This window comes from Canis lupus, chromosome 8 (genome assembly GCF_003254725.2).
Source record: "Canis lupus dingo isolate Sandy chromosome 8, ASM325472v2, whole genome shotgun sequence".
Taxonomy (NCBI): Eukaryota; Metazoa; Chordata; class Mammalia; order Carnivora; family Canidae; genus Canis; species Canis lupus.
This window is the reverse complement of record NC_064250.1, coordinates 14,549,166-14,566,593: the sequence shown is the minus strand read 5'-3', so window position 1 is coordinate 14,566,593 and position 17,428 is coordinate 14,549,166. Positions and strand designations below refer to the sequence as shown.

Sequence of the window (17,428 nt, the reverse complement as noted above, 5' to 3'; positions counted from 1 at the left end):
AACAAGAATCCTTAGCAAGAAATGTGCATATTGCAACAACCACTGCAGCCAACTACCATCATTGGTCTGAAAGATAGTGGAGCACATGTGATAAATACACACAATAGCTAAGAAAGAGTCATTCAATCTTTTGTCTGTTAGCATCGGTCTTGATTTCTGTGATCTGATGTTCAATCTGATCACCTTAATGTGAGAATTACTGTTGAATGTTCCCAGTTTAATTTTATATTAACAGAATTCACAGTTGGTTATGAGAACTAAGAAAGCATTTTTTCTGCTGTTAGCAAAAAAGTATTAGGATTTTCAAGACTTTTAAATGTTTCATTACAGACTTCCAGTAAGCTTTCTAGAAGGGATATTAGGAAATGTGAGATTTCTCTAGTATAATCATTGTAACACTATGGCAAAACTGGTACAAATTTTTCTTTAAAAGGATGGTTTTATTATTAGAAGAAAACAATTATAAAGTAAAAAATAAAAATTCCAGAGCTGTATTCAAGTTCAAGTGCTGGATCTGGAGATTTAAAAAGTAATAATATTAAGGGGAGTCTGGGTGGCTCAGTTGCTTGAGCATGGGACTCTTAATTTCAGCTCAGGTCATGATTCTGGGGTCCTGGGATAGAGGCTTCGAGTCAGGTTCTATGCTCTGTATGGAGTCTGAGATTCTCTCTCCTTCTGCCCCTCCCCCCACTCACATGCATGCACTCTAAAATAAATCTCTAAAAAGAATAATATTCACTGCAATAATAAGTAATCTTAGACTTTATTAAACTACTTCATTAAAAAAAAAAAGATTTCTATTTTTAAAGTAATCTCTACATGCAATGTGGGGCTCAAATTTATAACACCAACATTGAGTCATGTGTTCCACCAACTGAGCCAGCTAAGTACCTCTAAACTACTTTATGGGTTTGTTTTTGTTTTTGTTTTTTTAAGATTTATTTCTTTGACAAAAGCAAGTACAAGCAAGGGGAGCAGCAGAGGGAGAGGGAGAAGCAGACTCTCCAACTAGCAGGGAGCCAAACATGCAGCTAGTTCCCAGAACCCCAGGATCATGACCTGAGCTGAAGGCAGATGCCTAACCAACTGAACCACCTAGGCACCCCTAAACTGCTTTATTTTTACAAAGAAACACTTATATGGAACACCTAGTAATAAATGTTTTCTTTAAATATTATTTTAACAAATCTACAAAATCCAAATAAACATCTCAATTTCTAATAATATATGTACACTTTTTAACACCCTCAAACTTAACAATTCATTTAGAAACGATTCAAATTACCAAAGAAGGAAAAAATAGACACAGTTACCTGCCTGTGATGATTAATTTTATGCACCAAAGGGTGCCCAGATTAAACATTATTCCTGAGTGTATATGTGATAGTTTCCAGATGAGATTTGCATTTGAACTGGTGGACTCAGAAAAGTAGTTTGAACTCCTCAATGTGGGTGGGCATCATGCAATCCATTGAGGGCATAAATAGAACAAAATGCAGGGGGAAAGGGATTTGCCCCTTTTTACTTCCTGCCTCTTAAGTTGGAACAGTCTTCCCCTGCCTTTGGAATAGTCTTTATGCCATCTGTCCCCGTTTCTCAGGGCCTTTGGATTTAGCCTGTGCCTGAGACAGGGACTATCGGAACAAGCCGTAAGTGAAAAACTATGTACCTGGAGCGCTTTCTGTTGCCTGTCACCATCAAACCTTCGTCTCACAGAGAACAACCAGGATGCAGCGCCATATGCAAAGAGAACTTAAGAGACCTGGCTCCAAAAAAACACCAATGAGCTGCCTGAGTTGCCTGCCAATATCAACCAATCAGGATAGGTCCTTCTAATCAATCAAGGCCAAGCCCTTCCAACCAATCAAAATGAGGCCCTACCAACCAATCAGGACGAAGTACTTTTTTCTCTTTCCCTCATTAGCATATTGGACTGGAATGGGATAAAGGCAGAGTCTTACTGATGTTGCCGCAGGCTGTGTAAAGTACTTTAAATTGGTATTGTGTCTCCGTTTAGCTGGAGCCGGAGCCCTGCATGTCCTCTTGCCTTTAGGGCCCAGTAGGCAGTTTCTATTATTTGGGGCCCAAGGACCCACCTCTGGTGACAGGATTCCACCATTAGTTTTCTTGGATCTCCAGTTTGCAGATGGTTGGACTTCTCAGCTTCTGTAATGAAGTGAGCTAGCGCCTTATAATAAATCTTTTCCAACATAAATCCTATTGGTTCTCTTTCTCTTGAGAACCTTGACAGTTGTAGCAAAATATGTGCAAAAGAGAAAATCATTCATAGTGCTCCCCCCCCCAAAAAAAATACTCTTCTAGAATTGTGGAATATTGTGTGTTCAATTATTTATATAAATCAACCAAAAGATTTAAACTATACCTTTACTTTTATAAAATTTCATTATATCTTACAGTATTGCAATAAATTTAGAAACTTATTAGTCTTTAAGATGTCTACTGTAGATTTTGTTCATAGCAACACAAACATCATACATAGAACTTGAAAATTAAGATTCAGAATAATTCATCAGTAAATTATTAGTAAACTAAAATTACTATATCCTGGATGAACTGTCAGAGTAATAATATCCTTAAAATATGAGGGAGAGGAGTGCCTGGGTAGCTCAGTCTGGTAATCCTCGTCTGACTCTTGATTTCGGCTCAGGGTCCTGAGATTCAGCCCCAGGTGCCATCACCATCAAGTAGGGAGGGATTGGGGGTGGGGAGCTCCGCATCAGGCTCATAGAGCCTGCTTAAGATTCTCTCTCCCTCCGTCTCCCCCTGGCCCCCACACAAGCCCTTTTGTGCTCTGTTTCTAAAAAAAAAAAAAAAAAAAAAAAGTAAAATAGTGTAGTAGTCCTCATCATATCCCTTTAACTGTTCAGGTACAGTATTAGCAAAACTCATACAGATCATGGCAGGACAGTAGGCTGCTGTAAACTGAACCTAGTGATAGCCCCAGTCACAGCTGCTGTGCTGTGATTTTGATGTGTGCTATGTTTAATGGAACAGACTGACAGACTCTGGCATGTGGCATGTAGCCATTAATCTGGCAAAGGTAGTCTTTTATATCCTTATCAGGAAAAAAAAGATCAGAAGCAATTCAACACTCACTTGTACCAGACATTACACATTCATGGTCTTGTCCCAAGATTGTATTGGCTGACTTAATTCTCCTGCTCTCCATTTCAATATAGGTCAAAAGAATTTTCATTGCTTAGACATTACACAGAATACTATGCTGGTCAGTTATATTGGGGCATTTTATTAATCAATTCAGATGATTGGGGTGGGGGGCAAGTACTCTAAATGTTCTGATCAGGAATATGTGCATTAGAAAGTGGAAGATGACCATGAAGTGACTGGAGGAACTGCCCCATTAATAAAGTTACCATACTAAGTGAGACTGGATTAAAGGGTCACCCTGAGGTGTACTATCTAAGATAAAGAACACCTTACTGAATCTTGCATCTCCTATTAAGAAAGGCACAATGAATAGTAGCCATGTTCAGATTTTGGAGACCACGTACACATTTGAGAATACAACCATTGCTCAGATGACTCCACATGCTGTCAGTTAAGAGGAAGGGAGGGGTCTGCGGCAGTCTTAGTCTGTGCTACAAACAGCCCTGGCATATAGGTTACAATCCAGCAAATACTGTGTGCTCAAAGTGTTTGTGGTAGACAAGGATGCTTTGCAGTCTCTGGCAAGTCTCAAATAACTTGCCTGACTATTCTGGAATAACAGCAGAAATTTATATATCATTTGAAATGCAGATTCTGACTTGCTATTGGGCCTTAGTAGAGACTGAGCACTGACCATGGGACAGTAAGTGACTATGTGACCAGAGCTATTCAACAGGAATTGCATACAGTATAAGTAAGTTGGGGCAGGGGAGACAGAAAGGACTAAGCAGATACAGAGGGCACAGATAAATAACACAAACATGTTGCCCACTTGCCTGCCTCTCTTGTACCAACACCTCTCTCAGCTCACATGTGTGGCCTAGTAGATGTTCCTTAGAGGAAGAAAAAAATTGAAGCCTGGTTCATAGATAACATGGTTGAGTATGTTGGTGCAAACCCAAAATCCACCTGGAAATAATTTTTTAGAACCATTTTATTGTAAAATAAAATGTGAAGACATAAAAATCATATAAAACAAATGTATAACCCAAGAAATTATCATAAGGCAAACATCACCCTAGTCAAGAAGTAGATCTTGCCAGCAGCTCTAGAAGCTGCTTCGATGTGTTCCATCCTAGTTACAACCCTTCTTCTCACATAAATAACCACCATCTGGCTTTTATAACAATCAATTCCTTGCTTTGTAAAAATAGTTTTGTCACCCAAAAATGCATCCCATCACACTATCAGTTGGTCTTGGCTGGTTTAAAAAAAATTATAACATCTTTTAAGTATCTCCTCCTTCTGTAAGTTTTTCTATCCCTTTCATTTCACTTGTAGAGTTTCCCACAGACTGGACTTTGCTGATTGCATGTTCTTAATAAAACTCAAGATTTTCTTCTGTCCTCTGAATTTCTGTAAATTGTCAGTTGGATCCAGAGACTGGATCAGACTCTAGTTCAGAACCATAAGAGGCATATAATTCTGATTATCTATTTTATGAACTTAAAAGTCAATGATTTTTTGTGCGTATAGCCATTTATTAGAAATCGCCAAATGGTGATATGCAAATTCTATCATTTTGTTTGTTGGATTACCTTTATATTAACATGCTCATCTACTCTTTTATCACCAAGTTGTGCAATTCATATAAGAAAGCAGGATAGATGTTGGATTCCTTTCCTTTATCCATCAGTTTTCAAGATAAGGAATTGTTTCTTTGTCATTTCCAAAAATTACACACTCACATATAATCATTATGAACTCTGCAATTTAAATATTTTGATGGGGGCAGCCCGGGTGGCTCAGCGGTTTAGCGCCGCCTTCAGCCCACGGTGTGACCCTGGAGACCAGGGATCGAGTCCTATGTCAGGCTCCCTGCATGGAGCCTGCTTCTCCCTCTGCCTGTGTTGTGTCTCTGCCTCTCTCTCTCTCTGTGTCTCTCATGAATAAATAAATAAAATCTTTTTTAAAATGTAAAAAAATAAATATCTTTTTTTTTTTAATAAATATCTTGATGGGCTTCAATCTATTGTAATAATTGTCATTATTGAACTCCAATTGTCCCACCTTTGACTACTAGATCCCTTTAAAGCTGGATCCTGAAAAAACAAAAACAAAAACAAAAACAAAAGCTGGATCCTGAATCATTTGACATTCTAGTAGTATTTGATAGTTTTCTTTCTATCTGGTAATATAGGACATTCTTGGCTAGTTTTGTTCATTTCTTGCTCAAATCTTAGATTTGACCATTTTTTTAAGAAGCTCTGGTTTCAAAAAAAGAAGCTCTGGTTTCTTTTAATGAAAATTAAAATAAGAATTATAGATTGTACCACAATCTGGGCACAAAGGATGCTTATTGTTGCTGGGTTGATCACTGCTTTTAGGTCTGTTCAGCAGACAGAATTAAGAAACCTATGTAAAATATTTGTTGCATCCAGATTGAGAGTTCCAGTTGCAACTCAAGATTTATGTAGCCTCTTTTCTATTATCTTTGTATCTCTTTTCCATATGAAAATTCTGGTTCTCAAGAACATATAGGTTGATAAAATTAATATCTCATAAGTACTCACTTATTTTATCTCATAATACACACAGTCTCGAATAATACTAATATTACCACCAATATGGTTACTGAAAACATTTTAAAAATTCACTCACTCTTCTATTCTTAAGATAGTTATACTCCATTTACTTTGTCAGACCATTACATACTACACTTTCTCCCTCTTACCCAGTGGTGTGCTAGAACCAGCTAATACCAGCTCATACCGGTCAATTACTAAAGATTTAGGAACTTTGCAAGTTGGTTTTTAATATTAAGTTATATAAACTTAACCACTGCATATATTAAAGTAAAGGTAGAAAGTATCAAAACTCATCAGTTCCTAATTACTTTGCTACATGCTACGACTAGCTAGGCTTTTCAGATTATTTACATGTGTTATATCTGCATGGTGGAAACTCTATATTACCATTTGTAATGGTAAGTATTGCACAAGGCTTCTCAACTCTGCATTCAGTGATAGCACATTGGTTGCCTGAAATCAGCCATAGTGGGAATATTCACACCACAGAAATTGGTAAATGATACAAATTAGGACTTGATTTGTTTTTTATGATTGTCCAGACTTTAAAAAGTGATGCAAAAAAAAGTTAATAATGCAAATTAAACTTAGAAGGATATAGTGTTTGTAGCCATTTTGAATAGCACCCCAAAAATGAGGAACTATTTGAAAACTATTACCCAATTCATCAAAGAGGTCACTTGCTGTCATTGATAAATGAGTGAACTTCTCTTATGCATCTTCATTGTTTCACATTTGTCTTACTTATTAACAGAAACAAAAATAGCAACCAACATTCATGTTAAAAGGAATTTCATTCAGGGCGCCTGAGTGGCTGAGTGGGTAGAGTGTCCAACTCTTTTTTTTTTTATTTTTTTTTTATTTTTTTATTTTTTTATTTATTTATGATAGTCACAGAGAGAGAGAGAGAGAGAGAGAGAGAGGCAGAGACACAGGCAGAGGGAGAAGCAGGCTCCATGCACCGGGAGCCCGACGTGGGATTCGATCCCGGGTCTCCAGGATCGCGCCCTGAGCCAAAGGCAGGCGCTAAACCGCCGCGCCACCCAGGGATCCCCGAGTGTCCAACTCTTGATTTCATGATCAAGACTCTTGATTTCATGATTTCAAGTCATGATGTCAGAGTTGTGGGATTGTCCTCCCTACTCTGTGGGAGTCTGCTTGAGATTCTTTCTGTCCCTCACCCTTTACCCCTCCTCCTACTCATGCTCACTCACTTACTCAATAAATAAATAAATAAAATCTTTATTAAAAAAGGAATCTAATTCATCAGTGACATGAGTGACTTCTTTGCTGAATCAGATCAGAATCATGCATTTATTCAAGTCGGATTTTTGTGACACAATTATTGGTGAGATAATTTTAAAAACTGGTAGTAGACTTTCTAAGAAATAGCATCTCACACTGAAGTTGTAGATATACGCTGAAAAATGAAGTGTTTTAATTTGAAGTTTATGTTAACCATATATTTCATCTTCATCAGTCATTATTTTGATGTCTGTCTAGTCATTTTTGATTGTGTGAAGATCATTCTCTTGTAGATTCCATAGGAAGGACTCACTGGAATAATGCTCCCTGAGTTCTTATTTGTTGGCAACAATTTGTGCCCTTTATCTCTGAAGTTAGTCTTACTGAATATAAAATTCTTGGCTCACACTTTATTTCCTTAAATATCTTCAATATGCTAATTCATTTTCTCCTGGGATGAAGCATTTTGTCAAAAAAACCCAGGGATACCCTAATTTTCTTGTAAGTTACATGCTCTTTTTTCCTAGATAGTTCCCCAATTTGTTCCTTTTCCTTTAAGTTCAGTAATCTTACTAGAATATGTCTTGTCACTGGTCCTTCTGATTCAATATCCTCAGTTATGCTTTCAGTGTGAAACTCAAATCTTTTTTATTTCAGGAAAATTTTCTTAATTAGGGTATTTAGTATTTGTTCTGTTTCTTTGCTTTGGCTTTCTTTTTCAAGGGTGCCATAATCCATATAACCAATCTTCTTTGTCCATCCAAGTATTTGTTACCTCCTCATCTGCTTGAATCTCTTCAATCCCATACTTAATTGATTTTTTGTTTTTTAATTTTCCTCTTTTCACTTTCTGTTTCTTTTAAAGGGAATATGTGATGGGTTTATTCACTCTTGTGTTCCTTCTTGTTTAGTCTTCACTTTTGAAATGATTTTTTAAAAATTTTTTGTCCTTTGCCGAGTTCTGATGCCTCCTTTCTGAGTTTTTCTAATTATGATATATAGTAGATACCCCTTAGCTGTACAGAATCTGTTCCAAGATCCCCAGTGGATGCCTGAAACCACAGACTGTACCATCATATCTATATATTATATTCTTTCCTATACAAACATACCTATGATAAAGTTTAATTTACAGTTAGGTACAATAAGAGATTAACAGCAATAACTAATAATGAAAAAAATTATAACAATATACTCTAATGAAAGTTGTGTGAACGTGGTTTCTGTCTCTCAAAATATTGTATACTCTCCATTCTTATAATGACGTGAGATGATAAAATGTCTGCATGATGAGATGAAGTTAGGTGAATGATGTAGGCATTATGATGCAGTGTTAGGAGACTGCTGACCTTCTGATGATATGCCAGAAGGAGGATCATCTGTTTCCCCATCGCAGGTGACTATGGGTAACTGAAACCACAGACCATGAAACCGTGAATAAGGGAAAACTAATGTATTTTATTTTTTCATGTCTTGTAACATTTTCTTAATATCTTTTAGTTATTTTTAAATAGTAGATCATAGTTATTTTGGTTTTTTGTTTTTAAATATGGACTGCTTTGTGAATGTGCATGTCAGCCTTGTGTAGGAGCCATGCTAATTTTCTCCGTATGTCATTCCAATTTTAGTGTATGTGCTGCCTGAGTGAGCACAGTAGATCATTATTTTTATCTGTATTGTGGGCATGTCTTTCTAGCAGAGGAACATTAGTCTACTTCTTTTTCTCTATTATAATAATTTTGTTTGAGATTTGACTTTCATACTTTTTATTTTTATATAAAAATGGTTTTCCTGGGCATCTATACTAAGCAAAGTACAGGAAACGTTCTTTAACATCACAGAGTTCCCTCTTTAATTATTTTTGTATGGTGCTCAATAATAAGGTAGCTTGTTTTCTGAGCTTTTCTTGGTTTCACTGCCAAGAAACCATACCCCACTTTAGTGCCATACCCCACTTCAGTCTGACCCTTCCCTTTTCTTCATCTCTGCTGTCTCTATCCTGCTCAATTTTAATTCCATTTCTTCTTGGAAGTGATTTGTCTATCCTTGGCTTTTTGTTCTTCCACATTTATTTCCAAAACAAGTTTATCAGTTTCCTTGAAAAATTCTGTTAGAATTTATTTTTTCCTATATTTAAGTATTTAAAAATTAAATGTAGCTCAGGATGCCTGGCTGGGTCAGTTGGAGGAGCATCCAACTCTTGATCATAGGATCCTGAGTTCAAGCCCCACATTGGTGTAGAGCCCATTTGAAAAAAAAGACAATTATATATATGTTTCATACATTGTAAGGGTAAATACTGTTTCAAGATATTTTTGTTTTATATGCATGTGCTGTACATGTGTGTATACACACACATGAATATATCAAGACGTGTATCTCTGTCAAAAAGTATGAAAACCACTGCCTGTAAGGCTACTTCAGCACTGATCCCCCCTTGGGCTTCCTCTTTTCATTTGGTGTTCATTTTTTTATTGACTAAACTAGACTTTTTAAAACCACATGCTTGGGATCCCTGGGTGGCGCAGCGGTTTGGCGCCTGCCTTTGGCCCAGGGCGCGATCCTGGAGACCCGGGATCGAATCCCACATCAGGCTCCTGGTGCATGGAGCCTGCTTCTCCCTCGGCCTATGTCTCTGCCTCTCTCTCTCTCTCTCTGTGACTATCATAAATAAATAAAATTAAAAAAAATAAAAAATTAAAAAAAATAAAACCACATGCTTTTATTTCTGGGCCCTATACAGATCTCTAGGGGAGAACTGCTGGTAGTGATGATGGAGTTTGAAAGGGGCTGGGAGAAAAAATGCACAGAGTTTCCTACCTCCCTTAAATCTCACCCCATAGGACCAGCTCTTACACATCTGCTCATGCAGTCATTTGGGAACTGCAGCTGGTTTTTTAGCCTTCTCATCCCCTGCCAGACAGTCTAGGGGTTTGTAAAATTAGACAAGAAAACATAGAGAATAAAGAAATATTAGAAATATCTTCACTCTTAGGAAATCAGTTTGAAGGCAAATAGTCCATATTCCTCAGCCAAGGTGTTGGAATTCTGACAGATAAACCTCAAAGTGCCCTCTGCTGGCAGCCAGTATTAACCACCACTAATCAAGAATTATGAGCTACTGCAGATTTCACTGGTCCATATTTGCAAGAAGGTGATCACACATAGGGAGTTATATTTATATTCACTATTGTTTTCTCCAACTAACAAAATGGAATTCAAGCACTATTTAACTTATAAGTTAAAATAGCTCTAAATTATACAAGGTCTACAGTTTTGTTCTGTTTCTACAAGTTTTCAATTATTAAAAACAAATCTAAACACTATTTGAAGAAGAAATAGACTAGTCATTTATCATTGTTGAGAACTGTTATATTAAAAATAATTGGGAAAAAAATAAAATAAAAATAAAAATAATTGGGACATTTTTATTATGAACAAGGTGTATTTCTGGAATAAATATATGCTGTATGTCTATGCTTCTAACTTTACATTTTTCCCTGGTCAAAACCAACAAACTCATAACTAATCCTCTTTCAGTCATTATGTGAAGTTTCTAACGGCCTAAAAGAGATTAAAAAAGAATAAAGATAAATTCTTGGATTTATAAAATTAAATTTACATTTACTGTGGTTAATAATTTATTACTATAGTACAGTCTTAAAAAATAAAGTTAAATTAAATGGAAGAATGAAATAATGTCTTGAAAATTCAAATAATCCATTTTAGTAATTTCTAAACTGGTACTCATGTATTAGCATAATTGTAGGAAGATATTTAAAATATCAACATCACTTATCTTGCTCACCAAAATTAACTATTTTGTATATTTACACACTAATGTATACAGTACTTGCTTAACTTTCTTCTAAAAGGATCATAGAAATTTTATGGTTCCTAATTTTCAAAGCTCTAATAATCTCATGCCTATGTACTGAGATCATTAAAACGTCACAATAACTTTGGGTATAACTCAATATACCAGTGACAGGGTTTACCTTCAAGAAAAGAGACTATGAAACAATCTAGTTTTAGATCTTTATATAAAAGATCAATAAAGTCATTTTCCAATATGAATTAATATTTATTAATTAGCTCTTTGTAAATTTTCTGTATTATCAGTTAGGCCATTCCTGATTAATAAGTCTAGAGAGTCTATTGATTATAAGTAGATCTTGGGTAAAAACACAACCATACAAAATTCTATTTTAAGAATGTTGAGGATAAAATCAGGAATGTGTGGGGCAAATGCTTAACCACAGGGTTATAAATTTAATAGACAAATAGAAGCTATCTATTTAATGCCACATCCCTTCAGAGGACTTTGAACTGTATTAAAAGTTGTAGTTTCCTTTTGTTTAATTATATACTTTGTTTCTATAGTAACTCTAAAGCATATAATCCATTGCAATGTTCCTAAGCCTTTTACATGGTGACTTCTTTTCAGTGGGTAAACAGTAATAACAATATAATCCTTGTTTAGAACTTCATCTTATTCCTGAAGATCCCTTAATTAGTACGCAATAGAATTAAATGCAACTTCAGTCTCACTATACGATTTTGAATAATTAGAAGAAAAAATACAAATTCTAAACTAAGTGCCTAAGTTTTCTAGGAATTTACTGCCACCTTCAGGTTTTAATCAAAATGCATTAATACTATAGCTTTTACATTTCTAGGAGAGTCCTTGGTTAATGCAGTAGAAATATTAACATTAGTTTCTGGTTCTGAAGCAAAGTGCTAACTTAGATTGCAGTACAAATGTCTTTCATGAGATGTGCTTTCATTTGGTCTTATCTTTTATGATTCTTCTACAACATGTAATTGAAAATCAAAGCCTACAGTTTATCAGTCATTATAACTGTAACTATACACGGGGAGCTCCTAGAAGACTATCCAAAATATACTTCAGGATCTTTTGGTTAAATCTAATGAAAAACCCTTCAACAAAAAAACTGACTTAAAAGTTCCATGTGTCAATGTCCTCCAGCCAAAGACCACCCTGAACTTACCTGGTTAAACAAGCTGGGCCTCCTGCTCACTGCAGTGAGAGAACATAGACCCCAGAAACTGTGGGTGGCTGAGAAAGAAGGTATTTCAAAAAGGACTTACAGGATTCTATTAGGAGATTTTTGGTAAGGCTCAAGGAAGTGTCCGGAAGTGGGGGCAATTTTGTGATTGGATATCTTGGTTAATCTTATTTATAAAACAGGAGGAATAAAGCAAGGCCAAAGATAATAATTGATAAAGAAGAAGCAGTCAGGGATCCCTGGGTGGCGCAGCGGTTTAGTGCCTGCCTTTGGCCAGGGTGCGATCCTGGAGACCCGGGATCGAATCCCATGTCGGGCTCCCGGTGCATGGAGCCTGCTTCTCCCTCTGCCTATGTCTCTGCCTCTCTCTCTATGTGCCTATCATAAATAAATAAAAATTAAAAAATAAAGTATATTCAGAAGAAGCAGTCAGTCATGTTAGGGGGAGGTTTCATATTTTTGCAGACTGACCTTGTTTCTATCTATACTTAGACAAGTCTGTGAGGGGGAGAAGGGCTTGTTTTTGTCTCACTTCATCACAGTCGCAGAGTGGCCTAGTTTGATATTGGTGCTTTATAAGGTTGTTTATGTTCAACAGGACAATTCCAAGGCCTAGCAGTGAGTGCCAAGCATTTCCTAGCTTTTGCTTTCTCACATCTACATTTGCAACTCTACCAATATCCCCATTATTTTTATTCCTTGAATTTGTGGTGAAATTACAAGTTTATTATAATTTTTAAGATAAAAATCAGAATATGAAGCCCTAGTGATTGTGATAAGTGTTGCAAGGGTCAGAAACACAGCTCACAAAAAAAAGGTGGGGGGGAATTCATTAGAAGACTCATGTAACATAAGAAAGATCATGGTACACATGGACTGTGGGTCAGCTGGAAGCAGGAAGGTAAAAGCCAAGAAACTACCTGTCTGTCTTCCATCTCTTCAGCTCCCTGTTGTCTTTCTACACAGGGCAGGAAATGTAATTGTCTATAGTCCTCAAACTTCGTTGTCTTCTCAAGTACAATATGGAAGGAAGACTGCTTCTGTTTCCACAGTTACAGCTTGAAAAATCCAGCAATGGGTTCTAACCGGGCCAGCCTGAGTTACATGCCTGCCTGGTCTCAACAACTGTGACTGAGACTGGCAGACCATAAGAGAAATGGATGCTCCTGTTGGGAGCCACATGGTTCAGGGAAAAGCCTTTCTTAGAAAAAGTGGAACTACAGTGCCCTGCAGGCAAAAGAATTGAGGCCCAGGAGAGAATAAAAAAAAAAAAAAAAAAGAAGAAGAAGAAGAAGAAGAAGAAGGAAAAATCATTTCTGGGTTTTAGAAACATAACATTTGCTATAAAGAAAAAGGGCAAGAAGCAAGGAGACCAATTAGGCCATCACAATCATCCCAGTAAACTATACTAAAAGCTTGAATTAGAGCAGCATCTGGGGCATGAGACAAAAGAGGGTGATTTCAGAAAATGTTTGAGTTAAAATCTATAGGACTTGATAATTAGATAGGGGCAGCTAAAATATATAAATAGCCATTATATAGGATTTATCACGTAACAGCCACTGTTTTAAGCACATGGCATATATTAATTCACTGAATCCTCATCACAACCCTATGAAACATTATTATTTTCATTTTCAGATGAGGACATTATGAGGCACACAAAGGTTAAGAAATTGCCCACGGAATATAAATAATAGTGAAAGGGAATATAAGGGAAGGGAGAAGAAATGTGTGGGAAATATCAGAAAGGGAGACAGAACGTAAAGACTGCTAACTCTGGGAAACGAACTAGGGGTGGTAGAAGGGGAGGAGGGCGGGGGGAGGGAGTGAATGCGTGACGGGCACTGGGGGTTATTCTGTATGTTAGTAAATTGAACACCAATAAAAAATAAATTAAAAAAAAAAAAAAGAAATTGCCCACGGCCAAATTACTGGTGAGTGGCAGAGTTCACATACACTTAGTCTTGTTCTGAAGCCCATGAGTGTAGTCAGCTGCCATAGCTTCCCCAAGGCCTGAATGTGGGTAGATGGCAGCATGAATCAAGAGCAGGAACAGAGGAGGAATACAAGCAGGGTTGGGGGAAGGGATGTGAAGAAGAAATAGTACTTGGTTTTGTATGTGTTAAGTTCAAAAAGTGTGACAACCAGATGAGAATGCCCAGCAGGTTACTTGTCATACATAACTCGGGTGAGGGCAGAGATTTAGATTTGGGATTGTCAGAACATATGTGGTAGCTGAAGTCAATGAAGTGAGTGAAGACTTCTAAAAAGAGCTTGAATGAGGGTTATCGTACAGCCTGAAGGAAAAAAAATAAAGAGAAAGTAGAAGAATGACATTGAAAATTAATTACCAGAATCAGTGTTTCTGGTGATAAGGAGAAATAGGCACCATTGTATATGGTTACTGGGAGTGTAAAATGGGTACAATTTATTTGCAGGGAAATTTGGCAATATCTAGTAAATTCTAAGAATCCCCTACCACTTGACCAAGCAATTCTACTTGAAATTTATACTACAAATATATTCTTTCCCAAGGTCAAAAATATATGTCCAAGAGTGTTCACTTTGGCCTTATTGATAAGAAAGGGAAACTCTAAATGTTCATCAATTCCATACCATGGAATTCCATGTGTTAATTCCATAAAATGAATACAATGCAGTCATTAAAAAGAATGAACTGGATCTCTGAGGGTGGATATGGAATGATCACCAAGACATATTTAAAAAGGATTGTGGAGGATGCCTGTGGCTCAGTGGTTGAGTGTCTGCCTTTGGCTCAGATCGTGACCCCAGGGTCCTGGGATTGAGTCCTGTATCAGGCTCCTTGCATGGAGCCTGCTTTTCCCTCTGCCTGTGTCTCTGCCTCTCTCTGTGTCTTTCATGAATAAATAAAATCTTTTTAATAAATAAATAAATAAATAAATAAATAAATAAATAAATAAATAAATAAATTTAAAAAATAAAAATAAAAATAAAAATAAAATAAAAGGATTGCAGTGCCTGGGTGGTTCAGTCAGTTGAGCATCCAACTCTTGATTTTGGCTCTCAAGAGTTGTGAGATGGCTCTCCTGTGTCAGGCTCTCTGCTAAGCACAGAGCCTGCCTGTCTCTTCCTCCTTATCTCTCTAAGTAAAAAAGAAAATCTAAAAAAATACACATACTATTCCTTTAGTATAAATAATAGGTCCTGCTATGCTGTATTTTATTTACCTGACAGAAAAACAATATAGGGCTAGAATCTTACAGAATCTTTTAAAGCTCAAAATGGAGGTACAAAAGAGTAAGTCCAGAGAACCAATTGAGTACAGGAGGAATCTTGCAGGTAGAGTGGCCAGAACAGCAGCCTCTCTTGGGTCTCCTCCTGCTTTGGCAGTCTTGCACAGAGTGGGCTTGGGCCATGATCACTGCCGAGAATGCCCTTGAGCAGCTTCACTGGGAGGGAGAGGAGAGATCTAAAGAAAGGGAAGTAGGGTGAGTGAGCTCCCCTTCCTATATGCCTGAGGATCCCCAACAGACCCCTTGGGCATAAGAGGGTACAGCTCAAGTGGGTTTAGGAAATACCCAAACCAAGTTGGCCCTTGTGTAGTAGATATTGTTATTATATATACATATATAAGTTTACCCAAACCAAGTTGGCCCTTGTGTAGTGGATACTGTTATTATATATACATATATAATTATAAAATATAAGTTAACACCATGGGCTATAAGCTGAACCAAAAACTGCTGTAGTCAATAAGTAACTTAAACAGTGCCTAAAGTCTTTGTATTAAAAAAAAAAAATCAGTTTTCCTTAGTAAGTGCAATTGCCCATAGATGTACTTAAACATAATATACTGAAATCATAAATTTATCCTCAAACAAGCGAAAGCACTTACCGTTTTTGCCATTAAGAATGCCATTTTCAAATTCTTTCAATAACAAGTGAAATATCGTATTTCTTTTCCGATCCCTCTAATAGCAGATGTCATTTAGCTTCTGCTCAAGGATCTGGTTTTCTAAGCATTTTAATACGATAAACTATAATCTTTCTGGTAGAGATGAAAAGCTACCATGTGGCCTGCTTCTGGACTAGAATTACACTTCTCTCTTCAAGAGAGTGCTGGCAAGGTCACCCAACTCAAACCTGTATTAGAGGAAAACGAATAAGAAAAGGAAACGTAAACTTTAAAGACTGTTCCTACAAAACTTTTTCCCTTGACCTTACTTAATAATAAAATGTGTCTTTTTTTTTTTTTAAGATTTTATTTATTTATTCATGAGAGACACTGAGAGAGAGAGAGGCAGAGACACAGGCAGAGGGAGAAGCAGGCCCCACACAGGGAGCCTGATGTGGGACTTGATCCCAGGACTCCAGGATCATACCCTGGGCCGAAGGCAGGCGCTAGGATCACTGAGCCACCCAAGGATCCCCTAAAATGTGTCTTTGAAAGAGAATATATTAGCTTCAAGTTTAGAAGCAAAGAAATTTTAGACTTATAGTTGCTTTCTAGTGACGGATGGATGGATGGATGGATGGATGGATGGATGGATGGATGGGTAGATGGGCAGATGGGAAGGGAAAAGACACATTTTTCAGAAAGGTTAGCAACTTGAGATAAAACCAACTGTTTTTAGAACATTCCAAAAATAAGTTCTGTCACAGTATTTTGCCTTTGGTACCTTGTGAAAAACCTCATGACCAGAAATTCCTAATATATAATAAATTCTTAAAGAGTAAACATATTAGAATTCTTACATTACGTTCATTTTGTTTTAAACATGTAAAATATTAAATAACTTTATTTATACATTAAATACAGTCCCCGGTAGATGGCAAGCATTAAAACTTTCAAGTACTATCACTGGCTGCCCGTGAGTCAGGGTCCATTCTGGTCCAGTAAACCGGCCAGAGCTGGAAAGCTTACGGTATAGAAAGAACTTAGAGGGGGGATGTGGGCAGGGCCTGCACAACCCATCAACAGAGAAGAGATCTTGGTCACCAGGGCACCAGGAAAGAAAAGAAAGTCGACGGTAAGATGACAGCAACGTGTCCAGCACAGTACTGGAAAGGAGATACCCTCACCAATGAACTGACAACTCTGGTTTCACCAAAACAAATCTCCTGATCACAGGGTTGCTTTCATCTATTTTCGTAGAAGGAAAGAACAGGCTTCAGGAGCCAGGTCTCCTTCTCAATTATACTTCCCAGTTTAAATTATTAAACTGACGCTTGCCTGCCCCTTCAATCCTAACTCCCCAGGGCTGTCACCTGGGGGCATGTATCAGTTTGCTAGGGCTGCCTTAACCAAATACCACAGACTGGTGGCTTGAACTACAGACACTTATTTTCTCATAGCGCTGGATGTGAGAAGCCCAGGATCAAGGTGTCGGCGGGTTTGGTTTCTTCTGAGGTCTCTCTTGGCTTACAGGTCTCACCTTGCTCTGTCCTCAC

At 37.2% G+C, this 17,428-nt stretch overlaps 1 protein-coding gene and 1 non-coding gene across 3 annotated transcripts in view; both read right to left on the bottom strand.

The window, feature by feature from the left end:
* Positions 1 to 17,428, bottom strand: part of BRMS1L (BRMS1 like transcriptional repressor) — a 70,933-nt gene that overhangs the window by 20,885 nt on the left and 32,620 nt on the right. The window lies entirely within an intron of this gene.
* On the bottom strand, positions 8,506 to 8,614 carry LOC112658112 (U6 spliceosomal RNA). The gene has a single exon (XR_003135517.3). It is a non-coding gene; the product is annotated as a U6 spliceosomal RNA (small nuclear RNA).